The sequence below is a fragment of the Ostrinia furnacalis genome, unplaced genomic scaffold, assembly GCF_004193835.3.
Source record: "Ostrinia furnacalis isolate ACB-3 unplaced genomic scaffold, ASM419383v2 OfSCF5357, whole genome shotgun sequence".
Lineage (NCBI taxonomy): Eukaryota > Metazoa > Arthropoda > Insecta > Lepidoptera > Crambidae > Ostrinia > Ostrinia furnacalis.
In genome coordinates this window covers 201,692-221,462 of record NW_021135596.1, presented here as the reverse complement: position 1 = coordinate 221,462, position 19,771 = coordinate 201,692, and the positions used below count along the sequence as shown (strand labels likewise).

The 19,771-nt window shown below is 36.3% G+C and overlaps 1 protein-coding gene across 13 annotated transcripts in view; it reads right to left on the bottom strand.

The window, feature by feature from the left end:
• The window catches only part of dsx (transcription factor doublesex), a 204,150-nt gene that overhangs the window by 28,289 nt on the left and 156,090 nt on the right, over positions 1-19,771 (bottom strand). Inside the window, exon 4 of one of the 13 annotated variants that reach the window (XM_028315897.1) lies at positions 6,329-6,583. The exons of the other annotated variants lie outside the window; for them this stretch is intronic. The gene's annotated coding sequence lies outside the window, so the exon portion shown is untranslated. Of the gene's footprint in view, positions 1-6,328; positions 6,584-19,771 lie in introns of those variants that run through there. 13 annotated transcript variants of the gene reach the window in all.

Below are 19,771 nucleotides of genomic sequence, written 5' to 3'. Positions count from 1 at the left end.
AACAGACACATGAATGGCAATTTATCATGTTTTTGTCACTTCTTTGTTATATTGCTCTAACGGAGTCTTTATAGAATTAGTATTTTGATAGGTTACGTTATTGAGTAGAAACAACATCGAAAATTGAACATCGAATTTCATGATTGTCGGCCGTTTGGTGTAGTGGTTCGGAAACGGACTATACTATGCCGAGAGGTCCCGGTTCGATTCCCGGTCGGGCAGAAATTGAAATTATGAATTTTAATTTCTGTGACGGGTCTGGGTGTTCCTATGTATAATATGTATGTATTTACAAAAAAAAAGTATTTTAAGTATGTTTATATCCGTTGTCTAGTACCCATAGTACAAGCGTTGCTTGTTTGGGACTAGAAGCGCAGTGTAAAATGTCCAAGGATATTTATTTATTTATAATTTAGTTTGTATTCCTTTTCTTTTTGCATTGTTTTCATTTATTAATGGAATAGTTGGAAATTGTTTTAACGGCAAGCTCCTTATCACTTATAAAATCTGCAGAGTTAATGAAATCGTGTTGAAACATAAGTCGAATACCCAGTAGATTATATTTTAGATGTTGTTGATTTGATATTAATACAAAAAGTTTCTCCTGGGAAAAAGTGTTTTTCTTAATTACACTTGTTAAGAATTCTTATTGTAACAAAAAGCCTAGGTTATCCAGTATACCTACCACACATGTCTTCTAGATCAAATTTGCAATTACATAGTTGCAGATCTCCTACTTAAACTCCCATTCCTTACTACTATAGTTCAACTAGTAGAAATAGCCGACGATGTCATTCTTCGCAGTTACAATTTAGCTGAACAATACTTGTACCTATGTACATTCGACAGCACTTCAACCTATACTTTATTGTTGCAAATTCGCCTGTATTACAACTGCATAAGATGTGACAGTGTCAAGCTTGATGTGCTGTAAATATTTACTGGCGAGCTGGTGACAAGGTGTTCATAAAATAAAATTAGGTTAACTGTTAGTGCTGGTGCCATATAGCTCTGGCTGGGCGGGAATATCGGGATATTTATATCTAGACTCAATCAAATATACATATGTAAGACTCAATCATTTGTGATTATTACTGGCAGCAAAGAAAAAAAGGAAATTGACTGATGACAGAAATTGCGATGCTTTTGTTTCTTTTACGAAAATAAAGTTCTGTCAAATTAAAAAAAAATACAAACAACTACATTGTGTATTACTTGAGAAGTACTTTAAGGCGGTTATCACACTGCGCTGCGCTCCGCCGCAGAGCGCGGGGCGACAGATTCAATCATTGTATGCAAGTACCTCAGTTTGTAGAGAAAACACGCGTGGCACTTCACACTGACAGCGCGTCCGCTCCGCGGCGGAGCGCGGCGCAGTGGGATTACCGCCTAAAACTGTTTAAAAGTATTTCGAAATTATCTTATTTAAAAGGAAATAAACGTAACAATCTTCCTGAAGACTTTTTCACAGCACAAATTCAGAGAGCTCTCAATAAGACCAACCGCGATTACTGTTTGCGACCGCTTTGAGTTTTCAAGTAAAGTTAACTAAAGCTAATTAATTTCTATTAATCTACCGTAATTTTCCTAATTACCGCATTTTTCATGTCTTTTAAGGCAAAAAGTTGAGATATATCCGGAAAAGTCTTAACGTATGGTAGCCCTACCCCAGAGTGGTCGTAAACGCTGCCCAGTTTGATTTAAGCCCCGCTTCGCCCACCGCCCTCGTAAATTAGGGTTTAGCCGTGCCTGAGTTATACAACTTGTCTAGACTTGAGCACTCCCTGAATGTTTATTTTGGGGACCTACATAAAAGTAACTGGTGACCGGGACAAAGAGTTGATTGGAACACATAAATAATGAGAAGGAAGCTATCCGGAAGATATAAAGTACTGAAAGTTAGTTCTTTGATTCGTTTGAGATCAATGACGTCCACCGTTGGACAACGACCAAGTCCTGCGCTGCCCGTATTCAGAGGCTTTCCGCGATCTTAACCACTCGAAGCATGAAAGAAAATTCTTTGGTTACAATATATTATTACCAGAAATAGCATATATATCACCATCTCTCTATGATAGCTATGTACCTTGAATAGTTCAGTCAGAGCCTTCCAGATTGATCAGGGATCATACACGAGTGGCAGGTTTTAATAAAATGCTGTCTTGTTGACATTTTTTTATGCTAGACAAGGCCCAGGTATTTGACCGCAATCGCACCTGTGCACCTACCATGAGTTTACGTTAGGTGTGCTCGCTAGCGAGTACGTCAAAAATCTCTATGAAGATTTTGTTTCTTGAAAGTAGCCGCTAGGGGCGTTGCACAATATGTCATATAATTAATGTAATTTTTTTACGTAGTCGCTAGCGAGCACACCTAACGTAAACTCATGGTAAGCACACAGATGTTAAGTGAGATGTAGGGTTCTATATTGGCTCACATAAAATTCTAAATCCTATTCTTTGTCTTACTACCGATTTGTGTTCATAATAATCTCTCTTCATAATTTTATTTTTCATACTTTTTTTATTCATACATTTTTATTACTACCATCGGAGCTCATAACGGTTAGTTATCATAATTTTTTTATCAATACTGTTACTACCAAGAACCATTTAAAATACATAATTTTTATTTTCAGATCTTTTTTCTTCCACCTTGTGGGTGGACGTCCCACGCTGCGTTTTCATTCATTTATTATTTTCTTAAAGTGCCGGAAAAAAAAATAGTTTCTAGCTGTCCCAGCAACTTCGTCAATAAAAAGTTGTCTTGTCTTATCTTTAAAATCGTAATATTAATTTCTGAACGTATCCTGTTTGACACCTAATAATATTATTTGACATAGCTGGCTCGGCGAATTTCGGCAAATTAATTTTGACATTGCAGAATATGACTTTTGATAGGTTTATCATAGAATTCGGCGGGGATATCCTCACGGAAATGCAATAAGTGAATGCGCACGCAATAAATAGTAATGTCTGGTAAATACTGGTAATACGTATCGTTCGTTCGTTCGTTTCAGCCGAAAAGACGTCCACTGCTGGACAAAGGCCTCCCCCAAGGATTTCCACGAAGACCGATCCTGCACCGCTCGCATACAGGCACCTCCCGCGACCTTCACCAGATCGTCGGTCCACCTAGTGGGAGGCCTGCCCACGCTACGTCTTGCGGCTCGTGGTCGCCACTCAAGAACTTTCCTGCCCCAGCGGCCATCAGCTCTACGAGCTATGTGCCCCGCCCCGTCTATGTCTATATGCGCTACGATTACAGGGTATCATTTTGCATAGTCGCAAGACTTCACTCCGCTGCTGTCAAATCAATGTCGCATAATGTTATCGCAATGTGTGTGGCCCTTGGCCAAATCACAGANCTACCGAGATGTAGTCTAGGCTACCTACCTACATACCTACTTAGGCGGAGTTGCTCCAGCTATAAGCTATAAATTATAACGATAACCGGTGTTTTTTGTAAGGAATTTAACAGATTTTTGACGTTTGTCAAAGATAAAGTAAGATGGTGCAACCCAGCCTTAGTCTTCATTTTTAAGCCCTATTCAGTTCTTGAGTAAGCTCAACAATATTGAAATCTAAGTACACCAACGGAAACGAGCTAAGACTACTCATTAAAAAATAACGACTCAATCAAACAGAAGCGTTAAACAAATAATGTTTCGCTACAAAATTACTACTTTTTACTCAGACATTACGTTTTAAGTGCATAGATTACAGTAATGATGGTTAGTATAGAAAATATAGGAGCCACAAATTAAGTAATCAATCATCAGAAATGTAACCGGACAATTGTAAGTTACAATTCATCAGAGGTGTCACTAGGTCCCTTATTATTCTACAGTTTCTTTAATTCTTAATAATGACATTTGTTGACGGTTCATGTACACGTCAATCAATGATTATGTTCGAGTGGTCCTATTGATTTTTAACTCGATTGTATTGATCTTTGTCCTATGGTTAATAAAAAGTACATTTAAAAGTATGTACAGAACATCCGTTGTCCTAGATGGTATCTAAGAATAGAATATGAGATTGAAAGTTTGTTTGCAAATTCGAACTTATTCGAGACCATAAAGAAGCCACAGTGTAACAAATCCTTGATGTGCTGTCGGCGATGCAATTTTAACCTACTTCGTTCGTTTCAGCCGAAAGACGTCCACTGCTGGACAAAGGCCTCCCCCAAGGTTTTCCATAAAGTTTTCCCTACTTATTGGGACTAAATGGCGTGAATGGCGTGGTGTAAAATGTCCTTATTGGTAGAAATCTTCCAAGATTTACAATTAAAAATTGGTTTGAACAATCGTCATGGCTAATGGTCGTAATGTCGTAAAGTCTCGNCTCATCTCTAGTACTGAGTACTTTGTTTAAGGAGTTGTTAACCTTTTCTTGACTGCAAGTTTCTAGTTTTTTATCTTAGAGAATACAAATTACATAGAAACGCAGCAGATCAACACCTACTGAGGACTTATTTGGCCAGTTGTCACGTCACGCCCACGACAAGAAGTGGCTCATCATCACTTTAGGATGTAATTTCTTACTTGCAGTAATGACTATTGGCGCATGTGACGCTATAATGTATAGTGTACAGGCGACGGTACAAGGTAAACACTGGCATTTTATTAAGACGTAATAGGTGTGATTTTGCAACAAAAATGTGACTGACTGACTGACATAGTGATCTATCAACGCACAGCCCAAACCACTGGACGGATCGGGCTGAAATTTGACATGCAGGTAGATCCAATGACGTAAGCATCCGCTAAGAAAGGATTTTACGAAACTCCACCCCTAAGGGGGTAAAACGGGATCCACGCGTACAAAGTCGCGGGCGACGCTAGTCTAATCTAATGTGTGACTGTAGAGTTATACTCTTTTGTTTTTTGTTCACAAATGCAAATATAAATGTGGCGACTCGCCTGAGAGGCAAAAAATGCGTTATCATTGGTATCATTGATACGCAGCTAATATAGTCACAGGATTCGATTCAGAAGTTTAATCTGGAAAAGATTAAAAGAAAGAAATATTACTCTTAAATTATTTATTGATCGTTTAATATGGTAGGTATGTTTTTAAGGTCTTTTTTATGATTGTAATTAATGTTAAAAGTCAATTGTATCACTGCTACACCAGAAGAACTTATTAAGTCATAGCACCTTTTCCTTACACCCTGTATACAGAAGTATGCCTGGACACGTTGTTCCGCCCGGTTATAGCCGGATTAGCCCGGTCGTGTGTATGGCCCGTAACTACGACTACAACACACGACGCGACTACGACTTAATGGCGTTCGAACAAATCGTTTACTGACCATTTCAGTTTGACGGCCAGCGTCAATCTCGAACGGTCAGTTAACTATTTTAAGGCCGATTTCTTTGTTTATGAGATGATTTTGAGTTAAACGTTTGGGTCCTGCTGGCAGTATTAGTAATATTTTTGACTCTTTTTTTCCTTCGAAAGAGAAGAGAGTTAGACTCTTAGGTCAGCAAACAGTTGTCTAACTAAATAGAGTTAAGATCTGATCTTGTTGCTATAACCATCAGAGATAAATAAAATATAAACGACACGGAAAACTTAAAAAAAACACGACATGGTTAAAATGTGGTTGATCTGAGAATACTTTATTTACAAGTGCAACCAAATTTCCAATCAGAGAGCCTTGTTTTCCAGCGTTAAGTTTCAATAATAAGTGGTCGCTTTAAAGAAGTACCTAGCTAAATGGAGATCTTTGCATTAGTCGACTCCTATTAGAACTACAACAAAGTATGAGCACTTGATCTCTCTTTTTATCTTTTGTTTTATTCTAAGCCACACAAATATAGCTGCGAACTGAGCTGAGCGGCTGTTATAGCTGCAACACTGTACAGTGGCGGTGAAATAATAACCTTGTCATCTGCAATCACTTCACCTAGCAGCCGGCGATGTTCTGTTCGTTAGTCGAGATCGGTGGTACTCAAACTTTTAGACTTTTTTATTTATTAGTGATTGAGCAACTTGAAACTTAGTCAAAGCTCTTAGACAGTATAACAATTGAAAAGACACTTGAAATGACAAGCTCAACTAGCATTCGAACGAGACAAAACGATACAATCGTATCATCATTATATCGATTTAATTTGATAAATGTTTGGGTGTCTCGCCTGAAAACTAATAATAATAATAATAATAAAACGGCCTCTACGTGTTGGATCTGTATCCCCACGCAAGCCTTATAAAGGACCGGGCCACTTTTGACCCGTGAGCTCCAAAGCGTACAAACATAATAATAATAATATAATAATAAATAACTTTATTATGTCTAATTGTTGTACATGAAAGCCTGGTTCATCAGAAAAGAGCCAGATCTCATGTAAAAGAGAAAAGCAAAAAAAATACGTTTTGACGAATCTAATCGAAACCCTTGACCCTTACTTTGAGATCTGGCTTTGGCTGTGGCAAATAATAATTATCTTCTTTGAAACATAGTTCTACAGCTGTACTAACGAAGTTAAATCTATGACGGCAATTGTACGTAAACATCACTATGGCTAGGTTTGGTACCTTTATAAAGCGTCCAGTAGAATTGTCTATGATATTACCTGAAACAATACAAATTACACAAATTATTTTTTATTCAATTTAATTAACACACCATAATGTTTGGCTAGAAACAAAATAAAAATTTATTCTTTGCAAGCAACACGACCACATACATGTAAACTTTTTGATTATTTTAGCAAGAATGCTCCATGTTAGGGTTGTACGAAAAAGAAGGTCCACATCTACGTAACTTATCCACTCTTCCCCTTAGCTACATGTAAGTAGCAAAATTTCTTGTAAAAACAGCCTACTAGTCTTGCCGACCATAACCCTTGTTCTTCTTCATAATAGCATTATTTGAAGCGAACATTGTAGGTAACTGGCCGGTTAGACACATAACCTTAAAAAGAAAGTTTAAAAAGTAAGTGGGAGCTCAATTTGCGCGCGTAAAAGTATGGGGACATGATTTTTTGTGTTTTTTTTTCCTTTTATGCCAGTGTCGTAGAATTTATTCTCTTTGGTTGCTACTACCGATTGGCGAGAAAAGATTATTCTTGTTTTGTTGAATAACATAGTGGGTGATTTAATCTTTTTCTGCCCTTGAATAAGATTGACGGCCATTGGCTGGTGTTTAAGTGTGTAGCATTAGTTCTTTAGGAGTTTCTTCTGTTTTCACTAACATGGTGGACGGTGATGTAATTTTATTCTTTGATTTGTGAAATAAGCCGATTGATGTAAAAGGAAACAGCAAAAAGGAAATGTACATTCCTAATACGAGTAATAAACGAGCATAATTTATAAAGTAGAGAGTAAATAAAAATATTTTTTGGACACCAAATATGTAAGTAAGAAAATAATAATGTAAACTTCTGAACATAAAAATTACAAACTAAAAACTTCTACAAACAGCTTGTTAGAACACCTCTACAAGTAATGTTTTATAGGAATCAAATGAATTAAACATTGAGTTTATGTATCTTCCTTCTGGGATAAAAATGCATCTTAAATCTCAATACAACAACGTAATCAATGAAGCGTTGAATCAATACGTTACAATTTGTTGAAATAATTATTACAAACTTGTGCGAGCAACTAGAACACAACTTAACATAATAATAAATATTTCATTTTTCGCTCATTTAAAGATACATTACTCAAACTGTATGTTCGATTGTTTTTAACACAACGAATTAGTTAACAATGTTGTTGTACATGATATATTCGTTTCAAACTTTTATTGAGATAAATTGAGCAATAAATTTTGTTGTACGGAAGCACGTCTCGCTTAACACTGTAGTATCTTACGAAATTGTAATAGAGTCGAATTTGCAACAAAATAGTATAGTATAAGATGCTGTTTCCTGTACATTCGTGCAGTTATCTATGATGTTGTTATTGGCTTGATCGCATGTAAGCGCATGCGTTTAGGCATTTACGGTTAAACGGTTAACGCGAGATCAGTTCATGATCACGAAGACGTAGGGTTACTTGGAAGTTTTACCAGAATTTAGGTATTAGGTAGGTACAATGTAATGTCCCGAAGTTGTGGTACGGCAAGCTATATTTAAAACGTGTTTAGGTGCCCTGGAAAGGACCCATGTACCTACTGAATAAACTATTTCATTTCATGAAAGATGGACTTCTAATTCGAGTGAAACGTTTTTTGTACGTACGATAAAGTTACTAGCTTTTGTTTATCACAAAACTAATAAGAATAAATAAGAATAAGAATAAATTTATTACTGTATAAAAACTTAGCCTAAACACGTACAAGTTTGGTTTCGATAAAATTAAGGTTAGTGTGCGTAAGTAATTAATGATACCTAAACTAAGCAAAATTTATTGCCTGTATCTTAGGTATCTGTTTAAAAAGTGCTGACTATACAATATTGGAATAGATTATCAAACTCAGAATAAGTAACTAGGTTACATTTACTGCTATACTTAACTACTTACTTACTAAGCATTATTTTTACATTGACCTACTCTTAAAATAAATAATTATTACAATTGAAATAGTTTCTGTGTGTAAACAAATAATACGATCGCGAGTCACATAACTAAATATTCCTAAGAGTGTAATTGCACATCTTTGGACTGCGTTAAGTAAACGGCCTTTGCGGCGCCCTATGCGCCCTCANCCACGCTGAACTGTCCCGCCAAACTCAATGACAGGGGGGCGCTACCATCGTTCAACTATATGGTTTCCAACATGGCAAAAATTTGAACCAGCGATCCGGTATTGACGGTGGCGCCCCACTGTCAATGTCATCGACAGTCGACAGGACAGTCCAGTATTTTGGAACTATGTATACCAAAAATTTTTGGGAACTTTTGTCATCNCCTGGAAAAGACCCATGTACCTACTGAATAAACTATTTCATTTCATTTCATAATGAAAGATGGACTTCTAATTCGAGTGAAACGTTTTGTGTACGTACGATAAAGTTACTAGCTTTTGTTTGTCACAAAACTAATCGAAAACTGTCGCGCGCGTTGTTTAAAAAAACCAGGATAAAAGTCTATGCCGAGACTCAAACTATCTCTATACTAAAATCAAAATCAGTTCAGTGGTTTCAAACGTGAGAGCATAACAGTCAGACAGAGTTACTTTTTCATTTATAATATGAGTAAGGAATAGTAGGGATCTAGTTCGTATAGTATAAGCTAGTAATTTTATATGACGACAACTTCTAGAGATTCCAATTACTTAGTCATACCTGATTTGTTTCAAGCAGTGGCGTTCATTTGCATGCTAAATACTTTAAAACAGGCAAGAACACCTACGTATAAGCAGACAATCACATGTCCCGAAGCATGGTATTGTAAAGTTAAATTATGTGCATCATATTGGCCCGTATGCTGAATATGAAAGTTTTTTTTGTACATTGTCCTTGGATTCAAGTCCGAATGATTACATTATCACATGGAAATCATGTTTATGTAATTGAGAATTTAAAGAACTGCTCCTGAATAATGTCTTCTACCGTTAAGATAGGATTCTGACTGAGTTTGTTGGGCTTCTCGACGAATGTTTGTATCGAAGAGTAGTACGCCAACATTCATTTTTTATCAAATAAAGCTGCTGACATATGCCGCAATAGTATTATGAAAATAAAGCGACTGGCCATGTGTAAAATAGAAAAAATAAGAAAATTACGTTTCGATGTTCAAATGTGCTGCTCTTCATTTGTTTATTTAATGCAGTCTACACACCAAACCCACCGGCCCGAGCCGACTAGATTCGTCAACTTTTGAGATGTTGTCAAAAGCTAAATAAAATACAAGTCGTCAATGGTGATTCTTGACCTGTCATCCGCTTTGCAATGGAGGGAAGTCGAACCTTAATTTCGAACTCCTCCTATGTTCTTCTGATTAATTTCGTTGCGGGTCCAATGACAGTTTAACTTTCCCCCGGGACAAACTTGACCTTCATTGGTTGGGTTTTTTGTGGCGGTCAAGCTGTAGATCCTGGCTACACAGGAGTTGCAGTGGTGGGAACGAGAGGTGGGAATAGTCCCGTAATGGTGATTCTTTTGAAATACAGCCGCGGGTATGATTCTTTTGAAATACCTTCAGCCGAGGGTTTGTCGACGGGCTTGGTGTGTAGTCCTTAAGGACCACTTCTATACTAGAAACAAAGTTAGAACAAAAATAGCGAATACTTATCATATTATATCAAGTCGCGTCAGTCCATTAGGCACAATCTCCACTCATTTGCCAATGCAGTCGGTCCACGGAATAACAGATGTGGCCAGCGCTCACCGGTTGTTTCGTTGTTTCCGTTAAAATCACGCGCGCGTGACCAAAGCAAAGGGATATTTTCAAAACAGCCCATGCCTCGGCCCTGTACAGTCCGCACCAATAGACACCGGCAATTTTTTTAACTTTAAAAATTGCTTTAGGCGCGAATTGAACCCACGATTGACTAAGCTACTGAGACATCGCGTAAACCCGTCGAAATTTTCTAAGAGGTTGTGGTTTCAATTCCCACCCGACGATCGGTCGACCCGGTAATCGATTTCTTCAAATTTTAAAAAAGAAGTTTGAGATGCTCTTTAAAAATGGAAACCTCCTAGTAACTATGGCAATTTTTTTCACAAGAAATGCAAGAATAGCATTGGCACTGAGCTTTTTATGGTAGGTACCTATTTAGTCACTAAGAGTAGGCGCACACCGTTGATTTTTCGTCGACCGATAGTTTAGTCGGGCAGTTGATCAGTATGGGCATGTATGGGAGTGCGCACACTACGCCGATTCGATTTGGCCGATTCTTCATACAAATTAAAATCGGGCACAACTATCGGCCAACTAAAAATCAATGGTGTGCGCCTACTCTAAGAGTAAATATATCTCTGATTACAAAGTGAAGTTAACTTATGGATACTTAATGACAATAAAAAAAACATTGTTCAATTTCTCTTTAAGTCTAGAGTCAATCATGTTTGCCAGTTTCCACTGGCGCGGAGTGTACGTAGCGCGTAGTACACAATGATTCCATTCAGCACAAACGCGGTTTAATGGGCCCGCGTAAACCGTACATACAAGTGTTTTACGCTTGTTATTTGGATAATAAAGGCTAGGGCCAACATTGTTCGTGATAAGAAGTTGCAGAGTTAATTTTAAAATAAATAAAGTTACATTTCCAATTGAACTTAAATTCCATTTCAAACTACGAAAAGTTAAATACTAATTTTAGAGAAGCACAAATGGAAACAAATGAAGATCTTTTTACTTAAAAAAAACTTACTAATTTATTAAATATTGCCCATTAAATAAATTGAAATTCACAACTAGGTAGGTACCTAATGCTCCCACGAATCGAAATTAAAAGTAGCGTTATTTACTTGTTATTGTCATTTTTATACATTTTTTATATCGTAAAAAGACTCAATCAGCCTAATAAACGCAAGTATGACTTTCTTGAGATCGATTTGTCGTTGCTTGGTTCAAAATATTTAAAACCGTTCGTGTTGAGTGTTCCCAGCCTTAGAGCGAAGTTGAGAACACTTGTGTAGTTTTCTGCTGATTTAAGCCCTGTTTGCACGCCGACATCCGGGCGATCCGGTCGTATTTACGCCAATGTAACCCCCACCTTTATAAATACTTCGTGATTTCAGAATGGGATTCGAATCTAGTAAAGTCGCTAGCCGATTTCAGTTGAAAAATAGCATCTATTATTAATATATCAAATGGCTGTATTTAGCTTGATGTTCTGACGTCTGTACAATAGTTAGCATATATGAGTATCTATGTAAATTATTTATAGCAAAATAACAACAACACCTACACAGTGTTTAGTTCGATAAGCCGTTGCCTGTATCTTTAAGATGTAGGTATCGTAAGTTAACGTCTAATAATGGTACCGAATGAATGACATTATAACCCAAAAAGTTTCCTTCTGTGTCAAATAAGTCGAAACAACCATATTTTTTCTAAAAAATTGCTCAATAAATCACATGATCTCATATCAACTTAAAACAGTGTTTCGTTAAAAACAAATTAAAACCAAGATTATGAATATTTAATCATGACTCAATTCTAACCCGGCATGATGTCACATAATCATAATTTACGATCGAAACCATATTATTCGAATCACATTTAGTCGTAAATTACAACTTTACCACCGAGAATGATGACTTTTTTCGCATAACTAAATCCGTTTGAGCCACAAAGAGGCAGAGTCGGCAATCGCTCGTTAATTTTTACGACTACAGAAGTCGAGGGTTGTTCTAACGTTCCCCAGCGTTGGGAGTCAGTGGCCCGAGTGATGTTTATAGGACCACTCTGGTTGAGGAGGTACATGTCAAAGTTTACTTTTACTTTTGACAGATGTTAACGACCACCCATGAATATTAAGAAGTTGTTATTGTTAGCTTTCATTCAACAAACGCCTTAGAAACTTAAGGCCAGTTTCACCAGCTCCTGAAAAAGTTAAACAATGTAAGTAGGTTACTGGTGAACCGAAAATTGTAGATAGTTTATGTCAGATAAGTCTTAGAAAGTGGTAAAACATGCCCTAGGTATCCCGGCCCCGCCCCGTCACGAATTTGCTTAGAATAAGCTCTAATCCAGCTTTTACCGTACACATTGTAAAGTTTGACTTTGAAGTCAATATTCTCATCAGAAACAGGGTCAAAAAATACAAACAAACAATTTCTCTTTAGAGTTAATTATTTAAATATATCGTTAGATCTTGTTTATAATAAATAGCTTATTGTTTTTGAAACAAAAACTTCTGTTTCTATCTACTATACAATCAATTAGATTTCAATCACGCCCTACGCTACTTAGAAGCGTCGTTCCTCAGCCCTCACACGACATATCCAAATAATGATAGCATCAAACAGCTTAATTATTGTCTATGCTTTAGGCGCTTGGTCTTAACTCAATCGGTACATTTAACTTTTGGTTTGGTCGGCCGCCCATATATAATAACACGAATAATAGGATTGGTTTAATAAATTAACCAATTCTCAAAATAAAATAATACAATAATAATGTTTAAAGATAACTACTTAATTAACCTAAACTAAACCAATTTTCCACAATGAATTATTCATTGTGGAAAACCTTGGAGGAGGCCTTTGTCGAGCAGTGGACGTCATTTGGCTGAAACGAACGAAACCAATTATCTTTTTGTGATAATTTGATGAAAAATAGACAACAAAGAAAGCGATATTCCGAAATCACCCACTTAATATGAAGTGCAAGCGCAGTCTTACTAGGTAACGTGTAGTTACTTGTTACTTATTGGTAGCATCGTATGTTTATAAACTTTAACTTAATTACTGCATTTTACTATGATTTTAAAAGTTTTTTCATATTTACGAACTCGAAAAGCAATATTTGTAACCCAACGTAAACAGAAAAAGAAACCACATGATTAAAACAATCATAAATAAAGTAATACAATAGGACTGACCACCATAGTAAAGTTCTAAATTGACGAGCGCCGCCCCATTTACTCCATCATCAAAGCATTTGCCACCCGTGCGACAAAAGTGGCAACATTTTTCCCAACTCCAAATTACATTTCTCATAAAACATTTGACAGTAGTTTACAACCCGTCAAGAGGTGTAGAGGTGTCCAACAATAATATCGATAAAAGAATAAAGTAGGAATATCGATATCTTAACACGGCAGAGATCAAAATAAGAATCCCGCCAAAACATTTTCATGTAAAAATAAGGTCAAGACGAGTCCATATGATGGGCACCGTGAAAACGTTATCAGATCCCTTGACCCAAGCTTCTAAGGGCGAGTAGAGCACCCTAACTTTACAAATTCTATATTTTTCATAAAGATAACCGGTGCGTTTTACATTATTAAAGAAAAAGCTAACTGATTATGTTTCTAATATTACATTTTCAATTGAATATGTTATTTGAATGAATGTTGTAAAAATTACAAAGATTAGTTGCATTCGAATAGTATCCATTTATTGTCCAACAGTATCGATATATCGATACTAACTCCCCACATCCCTAGACCCGTGTTTGACAGCGTTAAGAACCCGACACGTGTGACGTGTGACGAACAGATTAAAATTCGTTCTCCGGCTGTAAATCAGGCGATCCGTCGCAAAACAGGTCGGGGCTCCCGAATCCTTTGGGTGACAGCCGAGCGGAAATAACGACCACACATAATATAGACGTCCTCGTAAAGAGGGGTCAAGCAAGGAAAAAGAAAATAAAGTGTCACCTTGTCACACACCTTGTAAATATGAAGTAGCGATGACAAGATGGAGTTTGAGAATGCACCAGTTGCTAGACACTGCTGTTCAAATACCGGTTTAATGTATCATTTAATTTTTTCTGCTCCTTTTCTCTACAGTTACATCGATATATTAATAACTTCATACACAACAGTGTAACATACGCACAATAATGGTATTGTCGACTGCAAATCAGACCTTTTCATTGTCAAATAACACCACAAACGTGTTTAGCTTGATATGCCTGTACATTCAATCTGGAAAGATATTTTTTACCTTTATCCCCATAACTTAATATTAAACACGACTAAACGTTTGTGTAAACAAACATAAAGATCGCAAGAGCTTATACGTAGGTGTAGCTGAAGAAATCTATTCTTATTTAACTCTTCAAACGTAAGTACAAAATTTTTTACCCGAATATCTCAGCGATCTCTCAAAATATGAAAAATTATCTCTCCCACTGCCTTCCTTTGCTTATTAAAACAGAATTAACATACTAATCTCTTGCCTAGAGACATAATTAGACATCAAGGAATGCTAGTTGCAATAATGAATTAACGTCAAGATCGTGAAGCGCTTCAGGTTACAACATATTTAGTATTGTACATATTGGTTCATTAAACTATTTCTTTCTCATAAAATTACAGACGGCATTTAAAGCGGAGCAGTTAAGTAACATCTCAATCTTTTAATCTACGTAGGTAGCATTCTCATTACGTATGTAGGAAACACCTTAGTATGTTTTGTTTCATAATACAGCATTGGGGTGTATAAAATGAAACATTTTTTACGATTTTAACAAACTATTTTGGATAAGTTCATTTTGCTTAATTTAATGTTTAATCTTGATTTAATCATGTGAGAGAAAATTAAGAATAATACAAATAACTAACCTACATAGACTAAATATTTACAAATAAAAAATATGTCCCAAATCGCTGTCCAAACAACGCGACATGGTGCCCAGAATGCTGGCTGCATTTCCGCGCTGAATGGCCAAACTGATTTGTTGGCCAAGAAATGATGATTAGATTATTATGATTCAATGTTATTAATATTTCAGTTCTAGTTAGTGACTTAATTGGCTTAAAAGCCAGCGGAGTATTTGTGCGTTGAGCTGGTACATTGACAGCTACTTCAGTTCAAGGGTGTCGTATATCATAACAATGTAACTAAAGGGCCTGAATGGGTTCCAGTCATATTTTAATTTATTTCTTCCAGTTAAACTCGTTATTCTACGAGAAGAACAACACAATTAAGAAGTTTAATAATATCAAAAAGTTTTTCCTTGGAAATGCAACTTTTAAAATGAAATGCATAAATAAGCAAAGTTCATAGGAGCTTGTAGAGCGATGAGATTAATTGAAGCCAGATAAAACTACGCGTTTAACCTTCTTAGAATAGAACGCAGCCAAGTTTCAATGCTATTTTTGTAGGGCATATAATAATGAAAAAGCTATGACCAGATTAATCGAGGGTTATAATAAAACAAGAAAGTGTCAGAAGTTCCCCGAAGTAAATGGCACAGAAGGCGTATGTTTTCGTTTTTTTGTATATGCTTATTATAATTTAGATTTCAAATGTTGTTTTCCTTCAGTTTACATTATTATTCCTTAAGTCCTCATAACTTTATTCTCGCTCATGGGCATTGGATGGGATATTTTTTGTATTATTATTCCATTTTCTTCCATAAACTTCGAATTTTTGACGAATTTCAATATCTAATTACTACATGTGACATATCGTTGGAAAGAAGAGAAGCTAGAGATGTTTTTGAGATCATTGGCAATCCACTATCAACATTAATTTTTTTTTAAATCTAATCCTAAGTTATTTTTTTTTGTAGTTTCTACTTTTGTTAAACTTTGGCGGCTCGTAACTATCTATCCAATCATTATCTGGATCTGAAATTTATTTTATTTGACTAAAGACATAATATATGATATTAATATTAAATAATACGAACGGTTTGAAACACGCGAGAAAAAAAAAATAAAGCAGTTTTTAGGTCAAATTTCGGAAAATATTAAATAAAAACAAAAATATCAATTAAAAAAAAAGTAGCCCACTTAGGGTCAAATGGGCGAACTCGTATTCTTAAAATGACCTTACCTATACACCTACGAAGTTTGTCTAACCTTCCGCCAAACACCCTGTATATGTTTAACTTTCTGTAACTATGTAAATGGTTCGAAGGCAATAAATTATTTTTTTATTAATTGTTTATTTATTTATTATAAAAAATAAATTTAAACCCATTTTCCATTATTCATGAAGCGTTATTACAAAGATGGGTTGGCAGAAGTGATTGTTATCAACATGGCTGCCAGCGCGCTACGTGTAAACTCGTTAGGTGACAGAATTGCTTCATTCAAGCTTTTTATCGGCTGTTTAATAGAGATATAATATGCGTATCCATTGGAAACGCCGACAAGGGTGCCGTTCGAAATGAGTGCCCTTGAGTAGTTTAGGGTTGCCTCCTACGACGAACCTCAAATCGATATGGAAATGCCTCTACGTACGTACTTACTCGATAAAAAATATTATCTAAAATAGGAACCTACTACCACAAACTGTACACTATTTAAAACTCTACATTACTAAGATATTCCAGCTTAAGGTAGACTTTAAAATCAAGCTTATACTTAAATAATTAACTTTTAAAAAAAATAAAACCGACTTCAACTTCATATTGCGTATAAAAAAGTTCATCCCCCATTTTCCACCCTTGGGGGTTGTTTTTTCTATTATTAAATTTAAATGGGACCACCCTTAAGGTATTACCTATACGCTGAAAAAAGATTTGTTCAAATCGGTTCATAATTGGCGGAGTTATCGCGTAACAAACATAGAAAAAAAACCATACGGGTCGAATTGAGAACCTCCTCCTTTTTTGAAGTCGGTTGAAAAATTCAAAGAATGAAGGAAGCACTAAGTGAGACGTAACTACTTATCAGAGGTAGTCTCCTCTAGTTTCTGTAACACGAAAAAATTCAGGTCATCTTTAATAATTGAATAATTTCAATACCTACATCCTTCTATAATAAGTATTGACGACACGACGGCAAAATTATCTGGTTTACAAATCACCAATGTTACTTTATTGAAAGAGACTGACTATTCTACCTGACAGTCACTATCAGTAAGTAATAATGTCATTTGATTGAAGTAATATCATTACTAATACCAGTGGTAGGAAAGAAGGAATGTCGGTTATAGTGATGATGATGAATGCTATTCGTTTGTGGAGAGATACAATCCCGTGTTCCCAAACATTACAATGAGGTCTCATAGTGCGCGTGGACGCACAGGGTGACACATGAACCAATCACAGTGCTATAGACGAAAGAACATCACTATCGTAGGAAGTAATGTTGATGTAATAATAAGAGTCTGGTCCTACAAACAAGACACCCACTGAAACAAATCTTGGCAGTAACGAGTCAAGATGATACTGAGTGGGTGACCTTTTTACTACATTTTTTTTCTATTCATGAATGTGCATGAATTAAGATTTTTCTTTTTTTCGGGTACGGAATCCGTCTGCAGATTCGAGAATGTTCGGCATCACTAGCTAGGAAGTTTTACAGTGCTAGGAGTTGGCGAGACGTCGTAAAAGCACAAAGAGCTTTTGACGAACAGATTAAACCGGGGAGACGTGTGAACGAGTTTTTGTCAAACACGCTATAAAATAACGGAAATGTTAAAAGAATATGTGATGAATGCGACAGCTGAGTTTTTGTTGGGTTTTACTTTGATGGATGTCGATAAATGTAAGTGAAATGTCGTAACTAATATGAATTTGTGAATCGAATCATTTTGTGTCAAGCTTCTATCAATTACAAACAAATTACAATCCAACTCCTATTTTTGTCGAAGTTTAGTTTTGCCAAAACATGTAGATGCAAACATTGTCAGACATAGATATGTCTGATAATGTTTGCATAATGTTCTTATAGTAAGCTAATTTTTGTATTTCATAATGAGAACAAAGATCTTAAACCATAAATTGAAACGTTAATATTATTGAAGAATACCCGACATATTTATGTGTTCCTTAAAGAACAGCCTGTAGGAACATGTCCGGTACTCAGCCAGACACCTAAAGATGATATAGGTAGTAGTCGCGCGCTCGCTCGTCCGCGTTGCCCCAAGCATCCCAACAGATAAGGGGCCATCCATAAAGTACGTCACACGAATTTCATGATTTTTTGACCCCCCCTCCGTCCTTGTCACAGGTGGTCACATTTCTGAGACCCCCCCCCCTCCCTAGTGTGACGTCACATGTTTTGCAATTTCACATTGAAAAATTATTAAATTAACAGCAGTTCTGAAATTACTATTAATTCCATTTAAATTGAGTACTTTTTTTTTAAAAATCAACATTATATCAAATATTTGAAATGTGACNTTCTGAAATTACTATTAATTCCATTTAAATTAAGTACTTTTTTTATGAATTCAACATTATATCAAATATTTGAAATGTGACGTCACGAAACTTAGGACCCTCCCACCCCTTGTCACACTATGTCACACTTTGTCAACCCCCTCCCCCCCTCTTTACGTGTGACGAACTTTATGGATGACCCCTAAGGAATGGGATTCCTGAGTTTTGCATTTAATTTCCTGCTACCACGGCCTGGTAGATCGCAGATTGCTACAATATAGTGGGGGGTCTGCTAGCTACTAATAGTAATGATCTTCTGATTAATTTCGTTGCGGGTGCAATGACAGTTTAACTTTCCCCCGGGACGAACTTGACCTTCATTGGTTGGGTTTTTGTGGCACTCAAGCTTTAGATCCTGGCTACACAGGAGTTGCAGTGGTGGGAACGAGAGGTGGGAATATAGTCCCGAATTTAGCTACTGCTAGTACGAGTATCTTCGACCATACATACAGGGCTCGTAATGTCCTAGACTTCGCAAATTATTATATTTTAATCTTGTTATTTTATTATTAAAAGCAGCTTATATGTCGATAGCATCCGTAAATATATTACGATGACGTCTCACGATGTATGCGTAAACGAACAAGGAAGTACACGGAAGTAAGGCGCAGATGAAATGTTAATAGGACCGTAGCAGTTACAACGTCGCGTAAGCACGTAGCTTTAGACAGCTTTGGGATTAAAAGTCATTTCGCCCATAAGTTATATCCTACTTCTATAACGCAATGAGTCCCGTAAAGATCGTCGGATATAAATCGTGGCGCATTCAGACAGTAAGATTAAAGCTTGGAGTTTTACAAATATACATTATTATACATAAGTCATAAAATATTGTTGCCACTATCAATTTGATGTATTTATTGCAATTTGTACCTAAGGTGCAAGACTTACGACTGATAACGGTGATAAGGGGCGACTCCTGTTGAAGTTGCAAGGACCTGTCGCGGTGGTCTTGCTTACCATTTGTTAAGTGAATTGTTTGAGTGCACTTAAGTGAGAAGAAATTAGTTCAAGGGCTGCTGACATTATGCATTATTAATCTATTTTAGTTAATAATATTAAACAGTAATCAG